The following is a 27,456-nucleotide window of genomic DNA, read 5'->3' on the forward strand; positions in this document are numbered from 1 at the left end:
TAAATTTACCCACATTTATATAAAAGTCTGTTAAAGGGACAAGTTAAATTAGGGAGAAGGATTATATGATGACAGCATCTAAACCAGCAGACGTATCTGTTTTCAAAGAAGTATTTTCAAAGCAAAAAGTACGCAGTTTTTGTTAGTACTTACACGGTGCCGTAACTATTTAGTTCAACAAAGCGGGCCGCTTATAAACTGAAAGTAACGAGCGAGCGAAGCGATCTGACAAATTGTTTTTAACAAAGCACTGGCAAAATGGAACAGCGTCGCTCCGGCACTCAATGCTTTTTGTCGCCTAAATTGAAGTGCATTGTGTTACTCTTAAGGCCTTTGTACACAGGCGTGGCTCGATGTTATTTTAACTCTTTTCGTATATAAATAGTGCGTCATTTTTAAGACACATTTATAGTAGGTACGTTATTCTTTCTTTAATTTTTTAATATGTGTTAAACATGGAATTTAAATAGGTAAAACCAATGTTTATTCTTAGTTCCCACAATACATTACTTTTTCCCGACAGTTAACAATCATCTTTATTTTATTATCTTTACACATACTTATACAAAAAATATCCGTATTGTAGGTTGGACTGAGTCGAATCGGATCACAGGGCGAATCAGATCAGATTAAAAATCTGTTGATATTTAAACTATTTCTTACGACTGACGTCGCAGGCTAAAGGATGCAATATTTCAGATATCAACGGATTTTTCATCGTGATCCGATTCGCCCTGTGATCCGACTTGCCTCGGTAATTGCTATAGTAATTTAACGCGCGTGCTGCTTGTTGTAGAGCAAGCAAGTGCCAGCATCTAATAGTATTTGTATATAATTCATAATAAAAACACTTTAATTCCACGTTCTAAAATACGCCCCTTTGTATGGTTACATTCAGTTTATGGTTTCGAAGTCGAAACGTGTCATACTTGTAGATTTAATTCTTAGTGCGTCGAAAAACATTTTTGTAATTAGAGAATTACAAAAATGTTTTGCGACGCGATGCGGCGTGATGCTATGATGTTGAATTCAGTTTATATAATATTATTTAAGTATTTCTCAATAAGCTTCTTCAAATAAAAACAAATCGGTGTATCATGCGAATGAGAAAAGTGCTTAACAATTTCTCAACTGCAAAACTACGTTTCTGCCAAAGTTCACAGCCGAATTTCCATTTATTTGTCAAAAACTAGTGCAACATAATTCAATTTCTAAACTAAAAGATGTCGAATGCAGGAAATGGTTATAAAATGTAGCTATTTGTTCTTTAAACTTTAACAGCGAGAATTTCTCAGGGTAAAGTAATAAAGGGCTAGTAAAGTAAATGAACGAATTATTTATTTACCTAGTTTTTTGTGGTTACTGTATGAATCTCGCAGCATTTTTTAATATAAAAATGCATAAATAGTACCTAAATACAATCTGATTTTGATTTGATGTTTTAGATACTTCATAAATTTTGTGTCATTTGCTTAGTGAACGAAGAACGCTGGTACCATTTATTCCGATGTTAATTATCCTATACCACCTATACCGACCTTAACATACTTACATTACTTAAATTGACATTAATGTAATTTGTACTGTAATCATATGTTGTGAAATAAATATATCTAATCTAATCTTAGTAGAGAACGAGTTAAACGAAGCGACAATTAATTAACAGGTGAACATAAGACGGCACAAATGCATGTGAACCACCTCCTTAGAACGTCATATCGCACATATCAATTCGCAACACATATTAAATTAGCCTCATTGCATTGAAACAATGCAACTACAGCATTCTACTGTCAAGGTAAAATTCATCTTCTCTACCTGCCAATAGGGTTTAAATTTGTTTACCTCACTGCTAGACCCAGAGAGTTCTCCAAGGCCCGGCGGCACTGTAAACTAGACAGCGGATTGACTGGTGCTGCTGTTAACTGCTTTAGTGTCGTGTGGGACAAACAGCCCTCTGATGAAATATTATGTAACTGGACTCGAGTACAGATTTATTACTTTTGTTTTACAATATTGTACGGATATGAACATTTCAAGGTTCAAATTCCAAATAATAATAATAATACGTCGATTCCTCACTCTGCGGCCCTGACCACCGGCAGCTTGGGCCTTGCCCCGGTGCCGCGGCGGCACCCTAGGTTAGGTTTTTATAATGTGTTTATATATTTTCTGCATTATTTTGTAAATGCTTTTATATTTTAGTTTTATATCCATACTATAAATACCCTAACCTAAGATGAAAGACAAATAAAGACGAATAATTAAAAGTACATGATAATGCTTACAAACCAATTTAAAGGAAAAATGGCTCAGCTAATGTCTGTGCCAAAATGGCTACCAAAATACTATCGCTGTTCAAAGGAGATTGCTTTTTAGCGATATGACTACCTGTTATATGCTTCTATATTCAATTGTTATTCTTTAAGCTGTGTCTATCTATCCCCCTAATACTCGGTTTAAGATCTTGTTAAAATAAGCTACCTTCTTTTTATAACGTGAAGCCGCCTTTTTACAGCAAAAGGTTTGAAGCACGCTCGTTAGTAGCAGTAGTGTTTCTCGTCAACATCCGTGCATGGCTTTAAATTCGCAGTTCTTGTCTAAATAAAACCTCACGAGATACTCAGACTTTGTAAAACTGATCTTGATTTTATAATGTTTTGACATTACTTTTAGTGTACCTATCGCCAAGAGAGTTGAGGTGAATGATTACACACACAGCTACACAAAGTAATACTAATCGCAAAAACAGTATTGAATGAATGAATGTAGCTTAAGCACGCGATAGCTAATAATAAAAACATTTAAAAAACTTGAAGAATATTGGTATTGTTAAATTATGTATTATGTGATTGCGAAAATTATTTGCTTTTGTAATAGTATATTCCAAGATACGAGTATAATAACCCCACGGTATCTCCTGAATACAGGTTTTCGTAGTTTTCAGTCCTCTATGCTTACGTTTTGGTACATTCAAGTGGCCGCTAGCGGCCGCTATGGAGCTTTTATATTTATGTGACGGCTTATCTTTTGCACACTTCAAATATCTTCAAGCGTAAGCGTCATTCTAGATCCGTGAGACTAGATAGCGCAGCCTTAGTAGGGTTCTGGTTGGTTATCCATATTAAAAAGCAATTTATGTTAAAAAAATCCCAATTTTAAATCCACTGTTTACAATGCTTAATTTCATCAATTTGCAACTCGCAATTTACATTTTTATTCCAATATTTATAGCGCATCAAATATGCCGTGAAAACTCATAAACGGTTTGAGTAATACCTCTATGAAAACTATGCAATAAAGCTGAACTGGAAACCACGCTTTATTTATGCAACTTCGGCGGTCAGAAGAGGCGATGTCTGATTTTATTACAAAGGCGTATGTGCCCTTTTTATTATAAGTCTTGCATTGAGTGTGAAGTGAAAGTGCATGCGGTCCGTTCGAGAAATGGGAGTAAGTATATTTAATAAAGTGATAAAAATGCCTCTGGGTGCGTAGCCAACGTGCTAATCGTTTACGCTCCGTAGCGAACGAAACGCAACTGTCACTGTCGCACTAACGAAAGAGAGACATTGTCACCTTGGCTGGGCACCCTAGCTTGTTTTGTAGGCAACGATTGGAAAATATTTACTTATACTACTAAGCTTTGGTTTAATTTTAGCATGTCAATGCAACGTACCTACCTATAATGACATTGAATTGTATCGTATTTTGTTTTCTTGTTTACTTACGTATTAACATGTATATTACCTCGGCCACATACTCGAAGAGTGGTATGGGAAAGAGCGAGGGAAGTAGCGGGCTAGCGGGGTATTTAAAAGCGTCTGTAAAAAAGTTTAATTAGATACATGGATTGCGTTACAAAAAGAAACTTATTAATTAAGAACATAAATTTTGTCATTATATGTCTGTAGTAAATTTGACGGAGCCTTACATCTAAAAATATGAAAATCCAATAAGTTTTTGGGCCAGTACCTTCCAAAGAGAAAGATAGAGAGAAACAAACTTTATTGTTAATGTCACAAGGTATAATTTAGCTATTCATCTTGGCAGTCCTGGACCATGAAAGGAAATAATCAGACACACATAGAATAACATAACCATAGTTAGATCACTACGGTTTCACTTACTATTATTTTTAGTCGCTTTTGACGACGTTTCGGACTCTTCGGGAGCCCTTCCTCAGGCACGAGTGTTCGCGGCGGCTCTACTCCGTGCACACAATATGTCTCACGATAGTTTAATTTCGATAACCATAGTTGCAAAACATTGCCGTCCCTTATTTGTCAGGCAGCTAATTATCTGTGAAAATACCTTTTTAACACACTGGTATGATGCCAAAGTGCATGGAAAGCCGTTAGCGATAGTTATGTCAAAATGGCACCGAGTAGGTGAACGTCATAATAAGGTAACCAGTATAAATAAGACCTTTGAATAATCAAAAACTTTATGGACGATGAGGTCTTAATTATCTTGGCCTTTTGGATTCGAATCCTCGCCTAGGCTCAAGAAATAGAGTACTGGCCGGGGCGTGAACATTTGGCCTCAGTCCTCGGTCTTACAACGATCCAACTTTGGCCTCAAACTGCACTCTTTTAAGAGAATGTGGAATTTAAAATACCTGAAACTTGGCAACTGAAAGTCGAAGTGATTTGAGAAAAATGTTTATTGTTTTTCTTGCTGGTTATTGTTTGAGTGATGTAAAATAAAAACAGTAGTTAAATTACTAATCATGAGGCCTTTCTCTAGGGACTGTATATCGATTCGAATCCTGAGTTTTTGACTTTCGCTTGATAGAAAAAAAACACTATCAGTAGGTATAGATGTAAAATGCACTTTGAAATTTTGTAACACAAAAATTTGTAACAAAATTAGTTCCTGGGCCTTAACAATGGGTTAATGGGTATGTGCTTACAGAGGAAAAAATTACATATTAATAAAAATCGGCCAAGAGCATGTCGGGCCATGCTCGTAGGATTTCGTAGTTGTTACCTTTCTGTCAAAATAGGCCAAACTAAGTATTAGTAAGTATCATGTAATTCATGTAAATAAACACTTTTATTCTATGTACATTACAAGCATAAGCTTTGTACGTCTTTTTACTAAGAAAAAAAGATTTTTGTGCAACAACTGAAAAACAACTGGATCGATCATGTTCGCTATAGTTTTCATAAAAAGTATTTATTAGGCTTTTGTTTCACGTTTTTCTTTTCATATTTTTTTGGACCCATGGTTCAAAAGTTAGAGGAGGGGGGGGGGGGACACACAAAAAATGTTTTTTGGAGACCCGTATTCTTTTTTTATTGGGAAAAAGCAATAAAATCCAACATGTAGTTTTAAAATGAGAACGAAACTCCGTTTGTATGAGAAGGTGAATTTCGGCCGAGCTTGCCGGGGACTCATAAACTCTTGGGTAGGTATCAATTGTAATATTTAGGGTTCCGTACCTCAAAAGGAAAAAAAAAAAAACGGAACCCTTATAGGATCACTCGTGCGTCTGTCTGTCCGTCTGTCACAGCCTAGTTTCTCCGAAACTACTGAACCAATTAAGTTGAAATTTGGTATACATATGTAAGTTTGTGAACCAAAGACGATCATGTAACGTAAACAAATGAATTTTAAACAAGGGGGTCACTTTTGGGGGGTGAATGAGAAAATTAAAAAATGAAGTTTTTCAAACTATATCGTGTTACATATGAAATGAAAGAGATCATTGTGATAATCTCAAATATATATTTTTTATAATTTTAGGATAAACAGTTTAGAAGTTATTCAAGAAAATAGGCAAAAAATTACAATTCCCCCTTTATCTCCGAAACTACTGGGTCTAAAATTAAAAAAAAATACATAAAATACACCTTTACCTAGATCACAGGAAAACCTATTAGAAATGTGCAGTCAAGCGTGAGTCGGACTTAATAACTTAGTTTTTGATCCGACCCCTACGGGTTTTTAAAGACATTTCACTCACGTTTCACATAAAAATACATTGTTTAAATTGTGTAATGTACGGAACTCTTGGAACGCGAGTCCGACTTGCACTTGGGCGGTTTTTTCTACAAAAATATCAAACTAAAGCGTCATCTATCCAAGCACAGAACTTTGTTTGTGTGAATATTATCTATCATTTATTTCTTATTGATAACAGATAAGGTTAGATATTTCTTATAACGTATCTCCTACTAACCTATTATCTAGGCGACAACATTTATTCATCAAACCTATGTTTTCGATAAATCACTAACCTCTTTAATCTTCAAACAACTTAGACTTCTTTGCGGGAAGTAGTAATTTCCGATATTCGACACTATCGACAGCTATTTAAAGATAGAACACTGTCTGTGAATCAATTCCAAGTATCGCCAACTCATGATTCCGTTTGCAAAAATTCACCGAGTAGCTACGCGTCCAATCGAATTAACAATGCCTATTGCCCAGTATTGCCAAAACCACCATGTACCTTTAGGTAGGCGAGCCGACTGATACGAAAAACACCAAGGTCAAACCAAAAGACATATCTCTTTCGCAGATCGAAAAGTTGTGCGTGCTCAGGCCTCTTTTAAAATTCCTCCCGTCTTTTCCCAAATCTGGCATAAAGCAACTGAAATTATTAGAATAAATGATCGTGCAAAATCATTGGCGGGCGATTCAGTGTGGCGTGCAGTTCGATCGTGGCAAAGCAAGGCGCGGAGGAAACGTCAGAAAAATCGAATTTCCATGACGGCAGTCGAGGCTGAGGCGGCGCGGCGGCAACACCGCCGAGACAGCGCCCGCGCGCGGGCCCTAGCACTGCACTGTACGCGCCGCACGCCGACGCAGGCACTCGCTCACAGATAACTTTTAAAAACGACCAGTGCTCAAAGTGTCCTAACCCAAAATCAAATGGTACATGGTGGGCTAATTAAGGTTTATGGGTTTGGCTGCGACCCGAACACGGATCACTTTGCCGGCCGCATAAATTCGTGCTCGTTTGTTTCTTTATTAAAAGCTGACGTCATTAACGCGGTTTTGGTGTGTGATTACGATTACGAATTGAGTCGATAAGCCAGCAAGTGCCTTAAAGTTGCATTGTCTCACTAACTTTGTCATAAGTTGGAAATGCTGATAAGTTGTCATGTATTCGGCAAATTACGGCCTTCATTTTTTATTGATTAATAAACTATTGCATTGTTATCGATACCTAGTTATCGGGCTTGTATTGCAGAATGCCCTTTCAACATGAATTCAGCCTTGTTTGCGGACTGTTGGCGGGTATTTTCAATGTAAAGTTGTGCAGCTTTTGAAGTTAAACGAAAAGTGAATAGGCAGGCAAACTTGTGCATAATATCTGTTTGTAATTATGGAGTTTGTTGTAAGTTGTATTCAACATTGGACTATTATAAAGTGCCTAACAACTACGGCCTTGTTTTGCAAAAGTTAGTCAGTAAGTATTCCTACTTTATAATTATATTTATTAAAGTACTTAAACTCAGGTAACTTTTGTTCAACATATATTATGTATCTATTAGTATCTATACCAATGTATGTATATCTATATAAGTGAATCTTCTATTAAATAGTTGTATGTTAATTTGGTCCCATAAGGTAATGCTTTCTCACACTACTAACCTAACTCAACCTACCCACGTAATGTACATTCATAATTCTAAAAGTTATTGTCTAAAATAAAGTGTCAATTTAAACTAAGCACACTAATTTGGTATTCAAATCAAAGTCGGGTCAAACAAATTTTAGAAAAAAGACTTCTGTGAACAATACAATCAAAGTTAACGACTGGTACATAATAGATATCCTGTTTTTCTTATTTGCGTCTCAAGTACTGAAAAAATATATCCCTCCTGTAAAGGTACCGACAAAAAAAAAAACTAGATTCCTTTAAATTTGCGATGTCCACAGGAAAGACGCGAACAAGTCCGAACACCTTATAAAAAAGGTCACTTCTGGGCAATACAATCAAAGTTAACGACTATGGTACGTAGATATCCCGTTTTTCTTATTTGGGTCTCAAGTACTGAAAACATTAATTTACATTTAAAAAATTGGTGAGCCTAAAAGGGTGAGGGCTGTTTTGGAATGAACGAAAATATTAGGTAAAACTGCGTTAAAATTTGTTAATATATATATATACGAGTATATATATTTGTTCCATTAAACAATGGAACGTGATCCGCAATCAAAATTTCGCTTTTAGTGAAATTTAATGCAAGACCGATTTTCGATTTATCTATGTAGATTGTAAATCTTGTAGGACGGTTAGTGCGTCTCCGCCAAGGGAGCCGTCATCTAAGTACCACAAATTGAATTTTGCGTTGAGACTAGAGATGATGGGGTGAATGACCAAATTGAAAATCCCCTTTCCTCTTAAATGCATTTTTACATCTATTTTTACAAACACTTCGTAGTCCGGACGATTGAAGAATGTTCGCGCAGCGTGCACTGCTGCCTTACAGCCACCCTTTACGCCAAATCCTACTTGTCAAGGTTTAAAGATCTTTGTTAGCAATCGGGCGGGTACCGCCGTCCTTCTTGGCCAATGCCGCCAGGTTCGCGCCGTATAACAGAGGAAAAATATCTGTGTTTACGCGGTCTGAAAACATCATGTTGATTAAAGCTTTAGCTGTTATTTCTCTGAGAAGGGCTGACCTCGCATCGCCTAGCGTCATCGTAGTCAGGTCTTTGAAATGCCGAGGAGACAAGCCATCCATCCCGCCAGCGGACCCGTTGGGGAACGAAGCTATGGCCTGACTCACAGCATCTTCGGTGACAATACCAGAGGGATCATCGACGGAGGAAGGATCTGGCAGCCTTGAAGAAATGAGCCCTCCCATTTCTTCAAGGCTGCCAGATTCTTTAAGATGGACGGACGGACTGGGTGTTTTTCTTTTAAGATGGCGTAGGTGGCAGCCGAGTGCGCAGCCAAGTCGTCGCTAGAAAATAAAAGCCGGGCAGCACCACTCACGTTCCCTTCAGAGTTCCATTATGAGTTGAGCGTGAATTATGAGAATTTTCAGAGATATCTAGTAGTGCCGATGATATCGTAGTCATGGCTGAGACCACGGAGGACCGCAGTGCGATGCTCGCTGATCTCAGCAGAGTATCTGAACGAGTCGGTCTGAAAATGAACATGGACAAGACGAAGATCATGTCTAACGTCCATGTTGTGGCAACTCCCGTATTAATCGGAGGCTCTGCGCTCGAAGTTGTTGACGATTATGTATACCTGGGACAAACAGTCCAGTTAGGTAGGTCCAACTTCGAGAAAGAGGTCACTCGTCGAATCCGACTCGGTTGGGCAGCGTTCGGGAAGCTCCACAGTATCTTTTCGTCCAAATTGCCGCAGTGTCTTAAGTCAAAAGTCTTTGACCAGTGTGTGTTGCCAGTGATGACATACGGATCTGAGATGTGGGCGCTAACGATGGGCCTCATAAGAAGGCTCAAGGTCACGCAAAGGGCAATGGAGAGAGCTATGCTCGGGGTTTCTCTGCGTGATAGAATCAGAAATGATGATATCCGCAGTAGAACTAGGGTCACCGACATATCTCGCAGAATTGCAAACCTTAAGTGGCAGTGGGCGGGGCACATTGCTCGCAGAACTGATGGCCGGTGGGGCCGGAAGGTTCTGGAGTGGCGTCCGCGTACCGGAAGACGAACTGCCGGTAGGCCTCCAACGAGGTGGAGCGACGACCTGTTGAAGGTCGCGGGAATTCGGTGGATGCGAGCGGCACAGGATCGGCCGGAGTGGCAAGCCTTGGGGGAGGCCTATGTCCAGCAGTGGACGTCTATCGGCTGACATGATGATGATGATGATGATCTAGTAGTCGGTCCTCACTTGGGAGGTGAGTGATGCCTTTTTTGATTTTTCAGCATGTAAAACCTTGAATTGTAACGTGAGCAGATGCTCCCACAACCTTGGCCACACACGGTGAGGCAGCGTGCGACGGTGAAACGCGCACCACGGGGTATTCTTTTCAGAGCCTTAGCATGTCCGCGAGTGATATTTCGGCTGGCGGCGGTGTCGCTGTAGAGCCCCCGGCGGAGCAAGACCGTGCAGGTTGAGAAGCACTAGGAATCGGGGGGTCGATAGCCACACGGGTGCCATGTTGGTAAGCCGTATGGATCGCGAGACCCCGCCGACCTTTGTATTGTTTCCCGTCCGCGCAAACAGGGCAATGCAGCAACTCCGGCGGGTTCAGGCATGGTTGCGAAGGCATAAACACTATAAATATAAAATACGAACTAAACAACTATCATTAAAAAACATTAACAGCATACAGCAAAATAAATTCCCATAAAAATTTAACAAACTATGAAAACTAATTTAAAATTGGACCAAACTTATATTATTAGTTCGTCAACTACGGGCCTTCAAGTGCTTCAAGTCTAGCACATTGGTTTGAGGCTGAACATTTCCAGTTTAGAAATTACTCAGAGCCTACGTAAAATTATAATGAATTAGATTTAATTTCTCTAGGTGTATATCACTATATTTCGTAATAAATAAAATAAGGGACACCTATTTTTCATACTTGAATACTTATAAAGTGTTACTTTGTTAGGGTTCCTTACCCAAAGGGTAAAAACGGGACCCTATTACTAAGACTCCGCTGTCCGTCTGTCTGTCTGTCCGTTTGTCTGTCACCAGGCTGTATCTCATGAACAGTTGAAATTTTCACAGATAATGCTGCTATTACAACAAATACTAAAAACAGAATAAAATAAATATTTAAGTGGGGCTCCCATACAACAAACGTGATTTTTTTGCCGTTTTTTGCGTAATGGTACGGAACCCTTTGTGCGCGAGTCCGACTCGCACTTGGCTGTTTTTTTTTTCTATTCGACCTACATTCGGGGCACGTAAAAAATAATTTTATGTAGGTACTGATTTCACTTTAGCTATACTACAAACGTCGAGTTCACGTGACATTGATTGATAATGAAACCACATGTTGTTAAAAAATCTAAACACACTTAGCTCTAGAAAAAATAAGCTGATTTCCGAACTTTTCCATGAACATTAAATCGCCAAACATGTAAGGGTCAGTAAACACAATTATTACACACAATATGAGACGTACGAGTATATATCTTTCGAAGATAAAACCTTCCGACAACTGTATTAACAGATGATATATTTTTCCTTTCTCAGATATCCCGACTTGACTTACTTTTCCCGCCTTTAGCCTGATTAACATTAAGTACAAAGAACTGGAAAATTTTCACAATTTTGTCTCTAGACCACACATAACCAATAGCGCTGGTGGCCTAGCGGTGAGAGCGTGTGACTTGCAATCCGTAGGCCGCGGGTTCAACTCCAGCTCGTACAGTCAGCTGCAGGAACACACCACGTCAATACAAATTTACAGAAATGAGTACCAATGAGGTTTTCGGAACTTATCTACGAAATAGCATTTGATATTTACCAGTCGCTTTTCCCTGAAGGAAAACATCGCGAGGAAACCGGAATAATCCCAGTAAGGCCTAGTTTACCCTCTGGGTTGGAAGGTCAGATGGTAGTCGCTTTCGTAAAAACTTATGAATCGCGAGCCGTGGCAAAATGCCGGGACACCGCGAGGAAGATGAGACTAGTAATAATTTAAGTATATCTAATAGTTTTTAATGTTTGCATACATTAAATCAATGTTTGAAAATAATTTCATTTTTAAAAACATACTTAAACAATGGACTCGTCATAACGAATCATATGAGCACAGTCTCTAGGGGTCTGTCTACTAGTAGTCCCCAAATAGTTAGACTATCTTCTCGTTACATAATCAGACCAATTTGATGATGCCAGATTGTCGCCATCTGCGTTATATATGAAAATCAAAGTTTTAAATCGATAGGGCTATAAGTAAGTTAAATTCGACTTGCAAGATTTTGTTGTGAAGTTTATTTAAGCGTGTTAACAAGAGTGAACCTACAATTGTATCGAAAGCATGGCTTTTTTAAACCATAGTTATAAATTTCGGTCAATTTATTAGAGTTAGAGACCATAGACACATATATTATAATAAACTTTTATCTGCCTTGGGTTTAATTATCGCTCGTACCTACTTAGTATTCCGATTTATTGTAGAATTTCTTATAATATGCATAACACCCTATTTTGTTAAATATTTAAGATGAGTTACTGTGTTTAATTAATAATAGGCAATGCGGAAGTCCTTTATGTTTAATAAAATTTTGTTATATTACTTCTTGTACTTTCATAATGAATAATTAACCTTACCCCCTCCACCTAATCATCATTAACCCTGGAGGTAACTATGCAGAATGTACAAGTGATAACTGTTCTAAGCATAACATATGAAAGTTAAAATCTGGGTCAGTCAACGCACGCGATAGTTAACTTCCACCGTGCTTGTATCTGCCATTAATTTAAATATTACTAATGTAATTAATAAGGAGCTGATAGATTACTTATATGAAAAAGAATTTAATACCATACAAGTCTTTTGCAAAACCTCCATGTAGTTTTGGGATAAAAACAATCATTTAGTAAAGCAATTAGGTATTTTATTGTACTGACCAATTTTCATTATTTGATAAGGCCATTTATTATTACAGATAATTTTATGAGATTTTTTGTGTAATCTAGATTTTTTTAATTTGGGACCACTTATTTATTAAAAGCGTCCTTACCCTACCATTTGACCAACTTAATTCATATTTGGGACAAATACTTATCCCTATGTTTTCCACCACGTTTTAATCATTAACAATCACTCTGTTTGCCATATGCTGTTTGCTGTATGAATTAAAATTTATTACGTATCAACTATAAAGGGTTGATAGTTGAAACCCTTTATAGTTGATACCTAATAAATTTTAGTTGTTCGGGACTGTTAAATTGACAGCCGATATCGTCCAGCGGACTGATAGTCAGTGGGCCCCTTTACGGCTATAAAATATTTACTTTACAACTACTTTACTAAAATACATAACTAGAATTGTTACTTAACCCACTTTTAAAAATTAAACAATAATTCCTAAAGCCGCCATTAGCTGTCCGCTGCCATAATATTAGATTGTCACCTGTCATAATGTGACTTTAATAAGCACATTGCACCCATCAGTACTGCGATACAACCTAATGGCGTATGATCGATAGGCGACTGTTCGACTGTTGACTGTGACTGTATAGTTGAAGTGAATGTACAGACACCATCTAAAATAGCAGATCAACTACTCTCATTCATTCTCTAATAGTCTCATTTGCCACAAAGATAGTATATGAATATTACGAATATGAATATATCCTTTATTTCTCTCTCAAAAGCCATTCCCTTAAAAATATAATGGAGTCAGGTATATAGACAGTCCGAAAATCATCCGTAATTAAATATAATTTAAACAAAATAAAAATATATGGGAATAATTAAAAAATACAGGACCTCATAATTTCGAAAAAAAAACCTTTTTTTTTTAACTTTAAAATAGGAAAAAAAATAACGGTACCATTCGATTCCTTACATTTTATAAAAAAAAATTGTATCGCAACAATATACATAAACGCAACATTTCACCGACAAAATTGCAATTTCCTTGTTTTCCATACATCGGACCGGCTTCTAAGCAAAGCGGCTTCTAAGCAAAGTGACACATTGACGTCATGATGTGTTGCCATTTGTGTTAGAGCGTTTGTTCAGTAAAGTGGCCATGCTAGACTTTGACCATCATTTATTTTGTGGATTAGTATTGCTTTAAGACAATGGGTCCCATACAGACATTTGATCCTCAAAACAAACCTGATCGACTGATACCATTAATAAAAATTGTTAACTACCCTATTGCTAATGGTCATTGCGCTTTTGTGAAAACCGTGTAGTACTCGTAGAAACCCTCCAATTTCTTCTGAACTAATATTAGCTATAATACCGATAATGGCTTTATAGTGATGATGTATAGTCTCCCGAGATCCAGGAGCTATTGTTTTGTTTTTGAATTAACCTTGTAGTTTTAAATAAAACTTTGACCTTGTACATATCTTCATACACCTCACGACTCAAATCCTATCTAGGCCTTAATATTGGTATAACCTATATCCTATTACCTGCTGATCTTAAATACTACCTAATAATACTTACGTAATAATAATAGTAAAAACTTAGCTCATTCAACATTTAAAAAAAGACAAGTAGCGTTTTTCACAAACAACGTGTTATAACAGTTTCTCTTGTTTGACAAATAGTTATACCTGTATCGGTTCATGATTTGGTTATCATTAATGCCGATTCTGCCTTAGAAATTTGATATAGTTTTCATATTATTTTGATACGACCTTGAGTTAACGTGCACCTATCAGCGCGAGCAGCTAACGCTGATTGGTCTTCACGAAATGCAATCAGGACTGCCTCATAAGGCATTACGTTTCTTATTGATGCGCGTGAGATGCCTGATGAGATGACATGACTTAAGATCGTTTCATCATAAGATCAAACCTGATTAAACTCAAAACAGTATTGGCCTCAATGTGAGTTGTGTACTTGTGTAGTAGAGTGTAATGGATTCATAGCCGCAACTCGGACATAGATAAAAGACAAAGCCGTGATGCAATATGCTACGCACATTTTGCTTTCACTGAAAGTTTATGACACTAATGATTTTAACATGAGCATTGGTAAATGTTCAGTGATATTTTAAGAAAACAAATGCATAAATTGTGATTTTTATTTTGCACAGTTTCTAAATACTTTTAGATATTTTGGTAAGTCTAAAAAAGTCAATCATGTTATTTAATAGGTAAATTTTTTTTTGTAATCTGTCATAAGAAATCAAACAAATCCACCTCGCTAAATACTGAATAAATAATGATGGACTATCGTAAAAGTATGTATCAGTCATATTTGATCATAGAAGATCTAAACTGAAATCGATGTAATATAGGTACTAAAGAAAAATCGAACCGACATCTTTAGCTTACGCGGCTATCGCCCTAACCACTAGGCCACCCGGCCACGCCACCATAATCGGCTGGCGGGTGGCATCGGCTGGCAGAGTCAGACCTATCGGAACGGCTAATAAGCCACTTAAATTATATAATAACACTTAATAATATCTTACATGATCTCTAACGCCTGGACAATAAAAATAGAAATAGTGATCAGCATTTTGATCACTCGATTATATGTGTACTAGACAGTAGTTGTTAATATAAGCGATTATCTAACTCATAGTTAAATATAATAATTGTACTATGCTGGGCCACCATGTAGAAAACCGCTAAGCCGATTAGGCTGTCACAATTTTACACTTATGTAACCCTTCCATCTCCAAACCATATAGGTAAATATGCGATTTTTACAGAAAATATACCTACCTAACATACTAATATATCTAATGCGAATGCGTACAAATGGCAGTTTTAATCAAATATACAAAAATGGACTTTAAAATAACCACCGTAGTTGAATATAGGAGCTCGATATGAATATTTCCAATTACAAAACTGGAAAAGAGATTTTAAACCAGAATACATGTGGCTTTACACCGCTCACGGCTTCACAGTAAGCTTGTAATATCATCATCCAACCTAAAGATACCCCGTTTTGTAATAAATTTCATACAGCGACAGGGTTCTAGTATAACTGGGCTTTGTACAACCTCCCACACGCGCTTATTGCACCCTTCATATGCAAATAGGTTTCGTATAACTAGTCGGGGCCACGTCAAACGTCCTGGTAGTTTATATTAGTTTTGTGATCGCGCCCACGTTTTTCCAACATGGAGATTTACCTAGGGATAGATCAGTTTTTAAGATTTGTTAAAGAAAGCGTTGTTTTTATTTAATTTGTGGCAGTAATCGCGGCGTATAGAACCGATATCCTATACTTCCTGTAGCGCTGATCTGATCTGATAATGGAAACAGGAGGTGGTCATAGGAACTCTGTGATAAAACAACTCAACCTAATTGTGTTTGGGGTTTTTAGAATTGTCTCGATGAGTATTAGTTGCCTGTGGAAAGAAAAGTACAGTCAGCGATAAAAGCTTGTACAAAAAATGAAATTTTTGTCAAAAACTTATTTAAAGATCTTCCGCGCAGCCTATCCACTGTTTTTTGGTCTCTTTTGTTGAGGTTTGCATTTAGTTATTAATTTAGCTGCTCTTAAATTCGGCATTGTTTCTAGATGTCCCGATGAACCAATATCCAATCGGGCAATAGAGTTCTTGAAAGCTAACCGCATATCATTAGGCACTCATAATGTAGGTACTTATTAGAAAGGATCTAATCAGGTGGATCGAAGACCTAATGGTAACGTGGAGAACGGCAGCTTACGGACTGGCCGAGTATGGCAGGTTGATTATGCAATCAGTGCTTTTTTATTGAAATATAATGATCTATTGATCTTAGACCGCTTACTGAGACTTCTTTTTTAAACAAGTTGTCTCAAGATTTGGACTTGTGATCCAAGTCATAAATGTGTAACTAAGTAACGTTGAAACCGCATTATATTAAATTGAAACACAAATCAAACTTTCGTTCAGCCATCAATAATCCATATAATGCAGCAAATATAATATTCCCATTTTATTCAGGCAACAAAATCTCATGCCGAGTATTACTTCGAAAACCTTCATGCACGGAAATACTAAGCCTTGAAAATCGCCGTATCGAATATTCGAATATGTATTTTGGCGAAATATACTGGAGCCCAATTCAGATTTAACAACTTGTTATTTTTTTTTATTCATTAAATATATACAACAAACTTTTCACTATTTCTAATTATACATTTTAATTTATGCCAGCGTTTAAAGACATAGTGTGCAGTAACAGCCCAAAAAGATCGGGGCCTGTGCTAGGGCTAGTTACAATATATGTGACACAATTTTATGGTTTTGAACTGGTTTTGACACGACCTTGACGATCGTCTAAGTCTCTTTCACTTCATTTCGCATGCACCAATCAGCGTGACCTATCTTCAAGGACGTATTTTTTATATGTTTGCGCATTTTTGAGTATTTATTTGTTTTCTGAGCAAAGCTCGGTCTCTCAAGTACTTAACTTATACCTGTGTACTTGTGCAAGGAGCACGTTTCAGATTTAAAAACATGTTATGGTTCTGAGCTGGTTTTGACACGACCTTGAAGATATCTCACGCTGATTGATGCATGCGAAATTAAGTGAGTCGTGCGTAAGATGCGCGCCCATCATCAAGACGATAGTCAAGGTCGAATCAAAACCATAATAAATTTCTAAACTAGAATCGACGAGATTTGTCAAAGGACTGTCTCACTTCGAACATAGACAGAGATAATCATACTACCTTTGCCTTACACTAGTACTAGCACCCAAAAGATAAGGACCAGTATAGTTTTTTAGGGTTCCGTGCCCAAAGGGTAAAAACGGGACCCTATTACTAAGACTCCGCTGTCCGTCTGTCCGTCTGTCTGTCACCAGGCTGTATCTCATGAACCGTGATAGCTAGACGGTTGAAATTTTCACAGATGATGTATTGCTGTTGCCGCTATAACAACAAATACTAAAAAGTACGGAACCCTCGGTGCGCGATTCCGACTCGCACTTGGCCGGTTTTTTTTTGTTATTATTTACTGACAATTTTTTTAACCAACTATAGCCACGATTGACACGAATGCTTTCTTTGCTGATAAAATGAGGGATTCCTAGTTTTAGTTTTATAATTTATATATTATGTTGTATATATTCGGTATATGTATTTATATTGAAAAAATGAAAAAAAAAAATGAAAAAAATATTTATTAACTAAGAGTTTACAATTCGTGTAAGATTAACTTTGGTACCCGCACTAGGCGCGCCTGTATCGCGGGGACCAAAAACAGTAGGTAGTTGTAACAAAGAGTGTTATAACCGGTTGACAATTTTACTTAATGTTAGGTTAACTAGGACTAAAAATTATAAAACTACACAGATTTACAAGCTATCGGAAGTAAACTAAAAATAATTAAATTCAGTTTGTTTGCATCTCATATTTTAGTAATTTCTAATTTGTACAATTTTCTCTGTCTCGTCATAGGTTAAACTGGCTAGCCATTTCTTAACAAGTACTTTAGCGTCATAAACGGATTTATCTTTGATATCAGAGTATCTTATGGCGACATTGTAAATATACCTTGATATGTAAGGCTCGAAACTATATATAATTATATGTATATATTTCGATGGTCTTGCATATGTATGTTAAATGTTAATTTAGCTTTGCATTTTATATTTTGTTAGTAGCAGTAGAACCGCCCACAATCTCTCTGCTTTACCTTAACGTTGACTGGTAGAAAATGCTTTTGGCATTAAGTCCACCTTTTATACGATAAGTTTTTCATTTGTGCAATAAAGATTAAATAAATAAATAAATGCTGAAGATGCTAGTTAGAGTCTAAACGCGGACACTGCTCAATTTCTATTTAACATATGACATCTATTTTATCTAAAAATATACAGAAAAATAAGTCCACATTAATTCAGTTTCACTTTGTCTCAAATGAAATTATTACTACTTTAATAAATAACAAAATAATAAAAAGCTTAATGCTTTCGCAAATGACTTTATTCTTGTAAATATATTGTGTACCTACATGTTGACAATTGAAATTAAACTCTCATTGCTCAGGGAGAAAAGAAAGCTCGTAAAACATTTTACGCTTATTTTTCTTGGCAAAAAAAGCTTTGTTGACAATAGATAGAGCCCATAAAAAATCATCGTTAAACGTTAGGCATTTTTAACCTTACGACACAATCAATCAGCGCTTTGTGAGACATAACCTATTGTTCGTAAGCTGCAATACTTTTCAATGGAATATGAGCTTTATTAATAATGTTATAGAAGTATTTTTTCTCTAACTCCACTGTTAGGTTCTTGAATTGATTTTATTTACGTGATTGTTGAAAAAAAATCTTATTCCTCAGTGTCGTAAACGTCACGTTCAAACATAGGACCAAGGCTCGGAACCAGTTTTTTCTTTATACAAAAAATACCGGTATTATTACGTTTTATTTCGTTCTTTGGTTTATTATTTAATTTTTAATTGGACAATTTAATAATACGAAGTTGTTACCTATATACATAATTCAGTTCTACGTAAAAAGCATAAAATATTAATTAAAAATATTTTCTATTTCGGAGTTTTCAAAAAAACCGGTCCCGAGCCCTGCATAGGACAACTTCGTAGCAATTTCATAACGGCTGAATTGCGCTACGCCGTAGCCGTTCGTAGCACGACTACGCTAGTAGCTTCTATTGTGGGGAAAATAAAGTTAGCGAATTCTGAATCATGAAAACAAACTACGGTAGCAATGGAAGCCTGAAGTACACTAACGGCCCCATTCGAATTTTTTTCCAAGATACGTCAAATATTACGTCTACATACGATATAGATTAGATAAAATATGTCAGTGTCAAAAGTGACATTTCTTCGACGAAAGTCGCGGGCAAAAGCTAGTATATTTATATGAGTACTGTCGTATTCGTCGACCCCACTAGTATACCGGTTCAGAATTTGTTTTGAGTGCCCCGGCTAAGTTCAAAGAACGTTAAGATGGGCCGATAGCCGGCAATCACGCGAGGGAACGTGTTACGAGCTTAAAAGGGTTTCGTTATGTGGTCAAGAAAATGACGCTGCCTTAAGAATTATTCACACCGTACCATTGTTTACTGACAAATTGTAAACCGTATTGCGAAGATACAAGGTTCACTAATGGTCTGTTAAGTCACCTGACGCCAAAAAGTCGCTCCCATATAATCGAATTTACGCTCTCATTTTAAAACGACATGCTACATAAATCTTGGATTGAACATTTACGTAACATACTTATATCTTATCTATGCCTGGTTCTACTTCTCGTTCATAGACATTATACATATACAAGTAGTTATAGACGCGCCAGCATAGGATTTTTTCTCTTTCAATCTTATAAATTTCGGTATATCTTCATCGCCTCCTACCTATGATGCCACCCGGTTGGTGATAAGGACAAAGCATGGCACTATTTTCTCTTTCCTCTTATAGGAATGGCAATAAGACTATTTTTCCTTATCAAAGAGTGTCAGACCCTTGTTCTCGTTACTAAAAAACATCTACATAAAAAAAAGTTTTGCATGTAATTATACATAGGTCACTAGATAAGTTTTGCAATAGACGAATATGAAACTATGTATGAAACAAAGAGGTGGCCTGTCACGTATACTTTTTAAAGATATATTTACATAGACAATTATTGGCCGGAAAACTATGGATTATACAGTCTCCATGCGGAAAACATTTACTTTATTTTTAATGAAACATTATAACACTGTACATTTGTGCACTTCTTTAATGATAAAGTTATATTTGTAGTTGGTAGCTACTCGTGTGTATGGGATTAACTGCAAAGTTATGTTTGTACCTTAATGATGGTCACTATAGCATAGTATTCGTAAAAGTACTATTGGTGGCTTCACAAAAAATGATAAAATTGCATTAAACCCGGCCCTTTCATGTCCTGCTTACCACCAGTTGCTAGTACATCTAAAACACTTCTTAAAATATGCTTAAAAGATTCAAAACAAAAAAACGGAAAGTAAAAAGAATTACATAAAAGGAAACAGGAATTTGTCTTCCTAACGAGCAATTTGCATGCAATGAAAAGTGTCGTGTGTTCTATCCCACCGTGGCACTATGGTTATATATGTTTATTGCTTTATTTAGCCTTTATCACGGCGTGTACAACGGAAAACTGCTTCTAACTACACTGATTACAGGCATGAATGGTTTTTATTTAAACATTTTTAAAAGGCTGCTACGGTTTACGATTTTAAGCCAACATGGTCCATAAACTTTATGAATACCATTAAAAACGGAGTAATATTTGTTTCGGCGAGTTTACGATACGAGCATATTAGACTAACATGCATGGACATTTTACTTGCTACGGTAAAAGTACCGTACGTACGTACCTACGGTGTTTTTATAAGCTTTTTATTAACTTGCAATGTACTATGTACGGGTCAAATCTTGCAAGTTAAATTTGACCCTCTTCCCGACTTCCAATGAAGCTGAAAATTTGCATACACATGTAAGTCGGGTGACAATGCAATATTATGATACTATCGAGCTGATCTGATGATGGAGACAGGAGGTGGCCATAGGAACTCTATGATATAACAACGAAATCTAATTGTGTTTGGGGTTTTTAGAATTGTTTCGATGAGTATTAGTTGCCTGTGGAAAGAAAAGTACAGTCAGCGATAAAAGCTTGTATGAAAAATGAAATTTATGCCTAAAACTTATTACAAGTTTTTATTTAACTTGCTGTTAGTGTGGCTCAAATATTGGAAGCTGTATCGGACCCACTTCCCGATTGAGTTGAAATTTTGGATACATATATAAATCAATGACAATGCAATATTATGATGACATGGAGCTGATCTGATGATGGAGACAGGAGGCGGCCATGGGAACTCTGTGATAAAACAACGCAAACGAATTGTGTTTGGGGTTGTTAGAATTGTTTCGATGAGTATTAGTTTCCTGTGGAAAGAAAAGTACAGTCAGCGATAAAAGCTTGTACCAAAAATGTAATTTTTGCCAAAAACAGCTTTATATCTTTTCTTTTACCGACTCCGTGCTTAGTTTCTTCTTTTTGTATTACTTTAGAAAAAATAATACAACCCTATAAAATCTGTCATTAAAATTAAGCCTACTCATAAACATGTCTCATTAATGTTGTTTAAAGTGTAATATTGATAGTTTATTAGTCTTATTATGAAGTGAACTAACGTGGAAGTGTGCAGCTGATAAAGAATTACGTAATCTTGAAACACGTTTAACTACTCTTTAGTCAACACCTGGCAATCCATCGCCATCGTGGCTATGAGTAATGGAGACCGAGGTGAGTTGTAACCGAGGAGAGTTGTGACATCGTCGATTTTTTGGAATCTCATCATCATCATCATATCAGACCTTTATCGCCCACTGCTGAGCATAGGCCTCTCTTCTAGTACGTTTTGGAATCTATTACCTAATAAGGAGCTCGCAATAGCGGGTGTTTGTTAGCTCAAGTTACTAGCTAACAAACGCGCACTGGTGCGAGCTCGCTAACAGTTAATAGGTTCCAAAAAATCGATTATGTCACAACTCTCCTCTGTCACAACTCACCTCGGTCTCCCCAGTCCAGCTATTACTTTATTAAAAGCAACAATCGAACAATGTCATGCTTTACGAGCACACTTTTAATATTGGCGAAATCATCATATAAATTTAATGGAAGCCATTTCTTTTAAACTGAACTGAACTGAATTTAATCTTTATTACACAAAAATAAAAAGAAGAGGATGATTTTATGCTACCGCCTGACTGTAAAAATACAAAAATTGTTATAAGAGGTAAGGTGGGGGTAAGACTAACATAGTTTATTTTGCTCGGGGCAAGGCAAACCATATGAGGATTCCATACAAGTGAGAGCGTTTTCACATTGTCCGATCCGATATCGGATGTAGTGTCCTACATCCCCGTAGTCAGGCCGCGGGGGCGCGCCCGGGCGCCGTATTTAGCGGTCACGTACACTACAATAAGCATTATACCTACACATACGCACACAAACAAATAGTATCGGTCCGATAGCTGACGTTGGGCTCCGACTTGGCTGAATTTATCGGAAGCACCTTTCCGATATCGGATCTCGGAAGGCGCCTATGAGAAAAACAGCTGCAGGAGAGTGCCATATGGCATCAAGTCCCCCTTTTTTGAGTTATCTATCGTTTTTAGTATAATAACTATTTATTAAATGAATAAATAAATATAGAGAGACACATATGTCTCACATTTGACTTTCACAATGTGAAAGCGCTCTAATAGTCTTACCCCGGTGATATAAGACTGCCTTATTAAGCCATTTTAAATTTGTGGGACACTTGTTGATTAGTTTTAATGACATATGTACTTCAATCTATCAAACACTAATAAAATATAAATTGAGTAAGTAGTGTACAGTTCACTATTTAACCTTTGCTCTACCCCTTAACCTTAACCGTAAAAAATTCAATAACATAAATTATGCATACATTCGAGTATAGGTACCTACACTCGTTCATATATTATGTAAATTACCTATCAGTTAACTTGCTGCTTTGAGACTTGTTAATCTGAAGCATACAGAGTTGAATGCCTATAGGGGTTGACTTTTAAAACTACTCGGGACTGATTTTAGGTACTTAATAATAAAAAAGTAACTAAACAGAGCTACGAACGATGATACAAACAGGCACACATTTACAAGTGTTAAACTTATAATACTCCTCTTTTTGCGTAAGGAGTTTAATAAAACATTACACCTAACCGTTGTTTTAGTATGATAGCTTCCTTGACCTTAATGTTCTTACTGACAGGCCAATTCGAACGAACACTGACATCAGAATGATATTTGAATCATGCTATTTAGTTATCGTGCGCCTTGCCCGCGCCAATACATGTACAAGTACGAGCAGTACCTATCATTCATATATTATGTAAATGACTCGTAGCTTACACTGAACTTAGCCGCTCTGCACCCGGCCACTTTAATGGAATAGACACTAAAAGTTCCGTCTGGGGGCTTGTCCTGGATTTAAATTAATGCCAGTTTAGTTAGAGTATGCGTGTTTAGGCTTAAGAGAGTATGGGGCAAGTGCGATTGCCGGGTAGGTTCCTAAGTACTTATATTTACTGTTGCAATAACTTCGGATTTAACAACCCTAAAGAGAAATATCTGGCGCCAAGCTTTGCTCAAGTTAATGTTTACATACCCCCATTTGGTAGCTGGTTAAAAATAACTGTTATTCATATATAGGAGCTGTATAGGAGCATTTATTTTTGTTTCAAATACGGAAAATTTATGTGTTTATGTACCTCACATGTTTTATTGAATAAACCTTAGCTGTTACATAATGTTTAAAATAATACAAATATTTTAGTTTCATGCTGATGTCTAAAAAATACTTCCCTTATTATGTTAGCTTAAAAATGTATATTTATATCATTAAGTATTTCTTTATATATTTGTCTTGTCTTTTATATTTGTTTCTACCTTATTTTAACTTAATTTTGTAGGTGGACGTTAAATGCGGACGGCGGAGCCGGGGCGGCGTGCTGTAAGGCACAGGCGATGCCCACTACCTGAGCCGTGTTCGGCGGCGGTGCATGTACGCGGCGGCGGGCGGCGCGTCGCTCGCGGGCCGTAAGGTAAGCAAACATACAAATTAACCCGGGTCGGCGTTGGATACGGACGGCGCGCTGTAAGACACAGGCGATGCCCGCTACCTGAGCCATGCTCGGCAGCGGTGCACGTACGCGGCGGCGAGAGGCGCGTCGCTCGCGGGCCGTAAGGTATGCAAATTAACTCGGGTCGGCGTTAGATATAGACGGCGCGCTGTAAGGCACAGGCGATGCCCGCTATCTGAGCCGTGCCTTGATCGGCGGCGGTGCATGTACGAGGCGGCGGGCGGCACGTCGATCGCGGGCCGTAAGGTAAGTACACTACCAGAGTAGGCGTAAGATACGGATGTCGCGTTGTAAGCCATATGTACGATGCAGATGCCGACGCGTCGTTTGTGAACCTTAAATAAACTGAGTCAGTGATGGATATGAATGACGCACTATACTGTGCATAGGTACCTACTAACAATTTCCTCTTCATGAGTTGTGCTCTGCGGTATTCATGCTTCATGGCGTCGTTATTATAGTACAGTACTTTCATATTGGCTGTCTCTTGTCATACTTTATGCTAGTGTCCCTTTTAAACAGTATATAAATTAAAACATTTGTAGTCGAATTTCACAAACGAACTAATCAGACAAATGAACGAGTTGTAAAATTAATGCATTTAAAATCGAATATGATGCAGTTTCAAACAGCGTCAGACCACTCAAACCGCATTACATACTATCGACAGACCTATAATTATACTCGAGTAGAAAATAGTTTTCCAATTGGCATGGGAGATAGGTGGCGGTTTTCATTAATTATGAAGTGTACCTTTTAAGGTACATACACTTTATAATTGATTATATAAAAGCACTACCTATGTGAAATAAACAAGCGTAAACTGGAGAAAGGATTGGAAAATAAATTATAGTGTAATCACTATTATCATTATCATTCTAGCTCTAAATTGTATTCAGAGCTAGGATCTCTGCCTTTGCCCGTAAGAATTTCATATATCGTGTTTACCGTAAGTACCCATATCTTATATCCTTGTTCTGTACCTACTTAGGTACTCGTATCTGTAGTCTTAATAATCCTAAATATTCATTGAATTAAAAAATCCAATTTTGTTGATATTCAGGCGCGCCAGCACGGCCGCCAGCCCGCGCCGCCGAGCCCCGGGCACAGCCCCCCGCACCCCGCGCCGACCGGCGTCCGCGCCTATTCCTGCCAGCACTGGGAGTCTCGGCTCCAAGCGCCGCCGCCGCGCCCACTCTCCACCGCCGTCTCCGAGCACTCGGCGTGCGATGTCGTCGAGGTATAGCCTGTATGCTCCATGTGTGTTTATGTAATAGTGTTAAGCATGGTAGTTAACAGATTTTAACAGGAATCACGCCGTTTTCGCTGACAATATCGTTATTATATCAGCCGCGCCCACGCGTTTGTGTTACGGTTTTGGCATATACGACAAACTATTTTAGGCATAAACTCTACACGAGCTAAAACGATATAATTGTTGTGTTGTGTAAAGATTAAGCGTATTCGCCGTGCTCATGCGAGATTCTTGTTAAAACTGTGGAGACAAAAAGACTTGCTAATAATTCTGGTTGCAATATTTTTAAAAAAACCTTAATTATTGTAAAGCCTTTTCATGAGTACTATATTCAAATTGATTTTCGATTAAACTGGCGTGTATGATTTGACACAAAGCTTCATATAATTGCTGGTTTTCGATCTGTTGTAATTGACGGTACGGTAGCGTGAACTTTGCACCAGTGCACTAATAGGTCACTATGCAAAGGTGGCATTTACATATTTTACTTCTCAGTCTCACATTTGAACCTGGAGCTTAAAGGCGTCCGACATGTCATTTTCTATAACGGCTGATTGGTGATCACGTGGTGCTTTCCATAAAAAACGAAGCGCCGGAAGCTCCGGCAGCGGACTGGGGCCCGTTTGTTAGAAAGGGACTTCCACTTGTATTACAAGCTAAAAGCTTTTGAGAAACGTGCCCCTGTGCCCTGTTTATCAAAAGCTTGTAGCTTGTAATACAAGTGGAAGTCCCTTTCTAACAAAAGCTGTCAAAAAGTGAGTTTCGCTTGTATTATAAGCTACAAGCTTTTGATAAACAGGGCACTGGTCTAGCGTGAGATATTCTTAAAGCACTAGCTTGAGAAAATACTGTTAAGTTTCCTGGTGGGAGTAATGTCAGTAAACACAACAGTTTGAAAACGATCAATTACAAAAATGTCATATAACACAATTAGTCGGAAATTAATTAAGTTAGATGTGTAAGTTTCGTTTGAGAATGTCAAAGGCCTTTCTGTGTTCAGTGTATTAAGTAACGTAAGTCGATGTTTGTTAAACGGTATCTCGTAGGCATAATTAATTGTTAGCATGTGTAGGTGTCGTTTTATGTGAGACAATGCAACTGTTTAGATCAATGGAGTAGGTACGCGCCTTTCTGTTGTTTTACCCTTAATACCCGCCGTATACTCATTTGTTTTCAAATAGTGTCTTTTTGAGAAGAATCCAACAGTATGTTCTTCGGGAAAGTGTTGATGATTAAAGTGACAAAAGTGGGCCGGCCATGAAACAGCGACACCTAACGCCGAGTAGCGTCCGATGGAAGGTGTCCAAGAGCCAGAGACTGCGACTAGATGTGCGGAACGAAACATGAAAGGCAGTGAATAAACAAAGACAATTGACTCTTCAATACTAAACGCCAAATTGCGCTTGCTTCCATTAATTTTCTCACGTAAAACATATCGGTATTTTAAGATAACGACCACTATCGTAACTAAATCGTTCAATTAGCTATACAACTTAATATAGTTTTGCCTTTCTGGTGCCTATCTTTATCCAATTCTAAAGCGTTCTAAGTGAGAAATCGGAATAAATTATTCTGTGATGGGACTATAAGAGTGATATCGACGTTTGAAGTGTAAATAAGTAGATCTTTCTTAATCTATTTATATTTAAAAAGTAAACTAAATTAAAAGAGAATATTAGTATAGACGCGCTAGCCATAGATATAATAAACTTGCTCGAGATTAATTCAATAATTTAAACATACTTAAACTAAGTGAACATTGCAAAGCAATAAAACAAGTGAAGTGTGAATCCGTGCGTCTAATAGCCGTTGGCTAGATTTTCTGCTCTCGCGCACTGTAGCCACAAAACTGGCAGGTATGCAGGCAGCTCTTATGCTAAGAAGCAAATCGCGGGAGAGAAGAAAACAACGTCTCAAGAGAGGGATCAAGCATGACCTGCCGAGTAACATTGCTACCAAATCCATCGCTCCTTTCCCGAGATATCCACCGG

General features: G+C 37.4%; 1 long non-coding RNA gene across 2 annotated transcripts in view; it reads left to right on the forward strand.

Moving 5' to 3' along the window:
• LOC134744343 (uncharacterized) overlaps positions 1 to 25,453 on the forward strand; it is a 75,427-nt gene extending 49,974 nt beyond the window's left edge. Inside the window, exons 1-3 of one of the 2 annotated variants that reach the window (XR_010128082.1) lie at positions 6,912 to 7,419; positions 24,040 to 24,171; positions 25,274 to 25,453. This is a non-coding gene — a long non-coding RNA (uncharacterized LOC134744343). Of the gene's footprint in view, positions 1 to 6,911; positions 7,420 to 24,039; positions 24,172 to 25,273 lie in introns of those variants that run through there. The other variant, XR_010128083.1, reaches the window with a different exon arrangement.
• The last annotated feature ends 2,003 nt before the right edge of the window (positions 25,454 to 27,456 follow it).

This window comes from Cydia strobilella, chromosome 9 (assembly GCF_947568885.1).
Source record: "Cydia strobilella chromosome 9, ilCydStro3.1, whole genome shotgun sequence".
Lineage (NCBI taxonomy): Eukaryota > Metazoa > Arthropoda > Insecta > Lepidoptera > Tortricidae > Cydia > Cydia strobilella.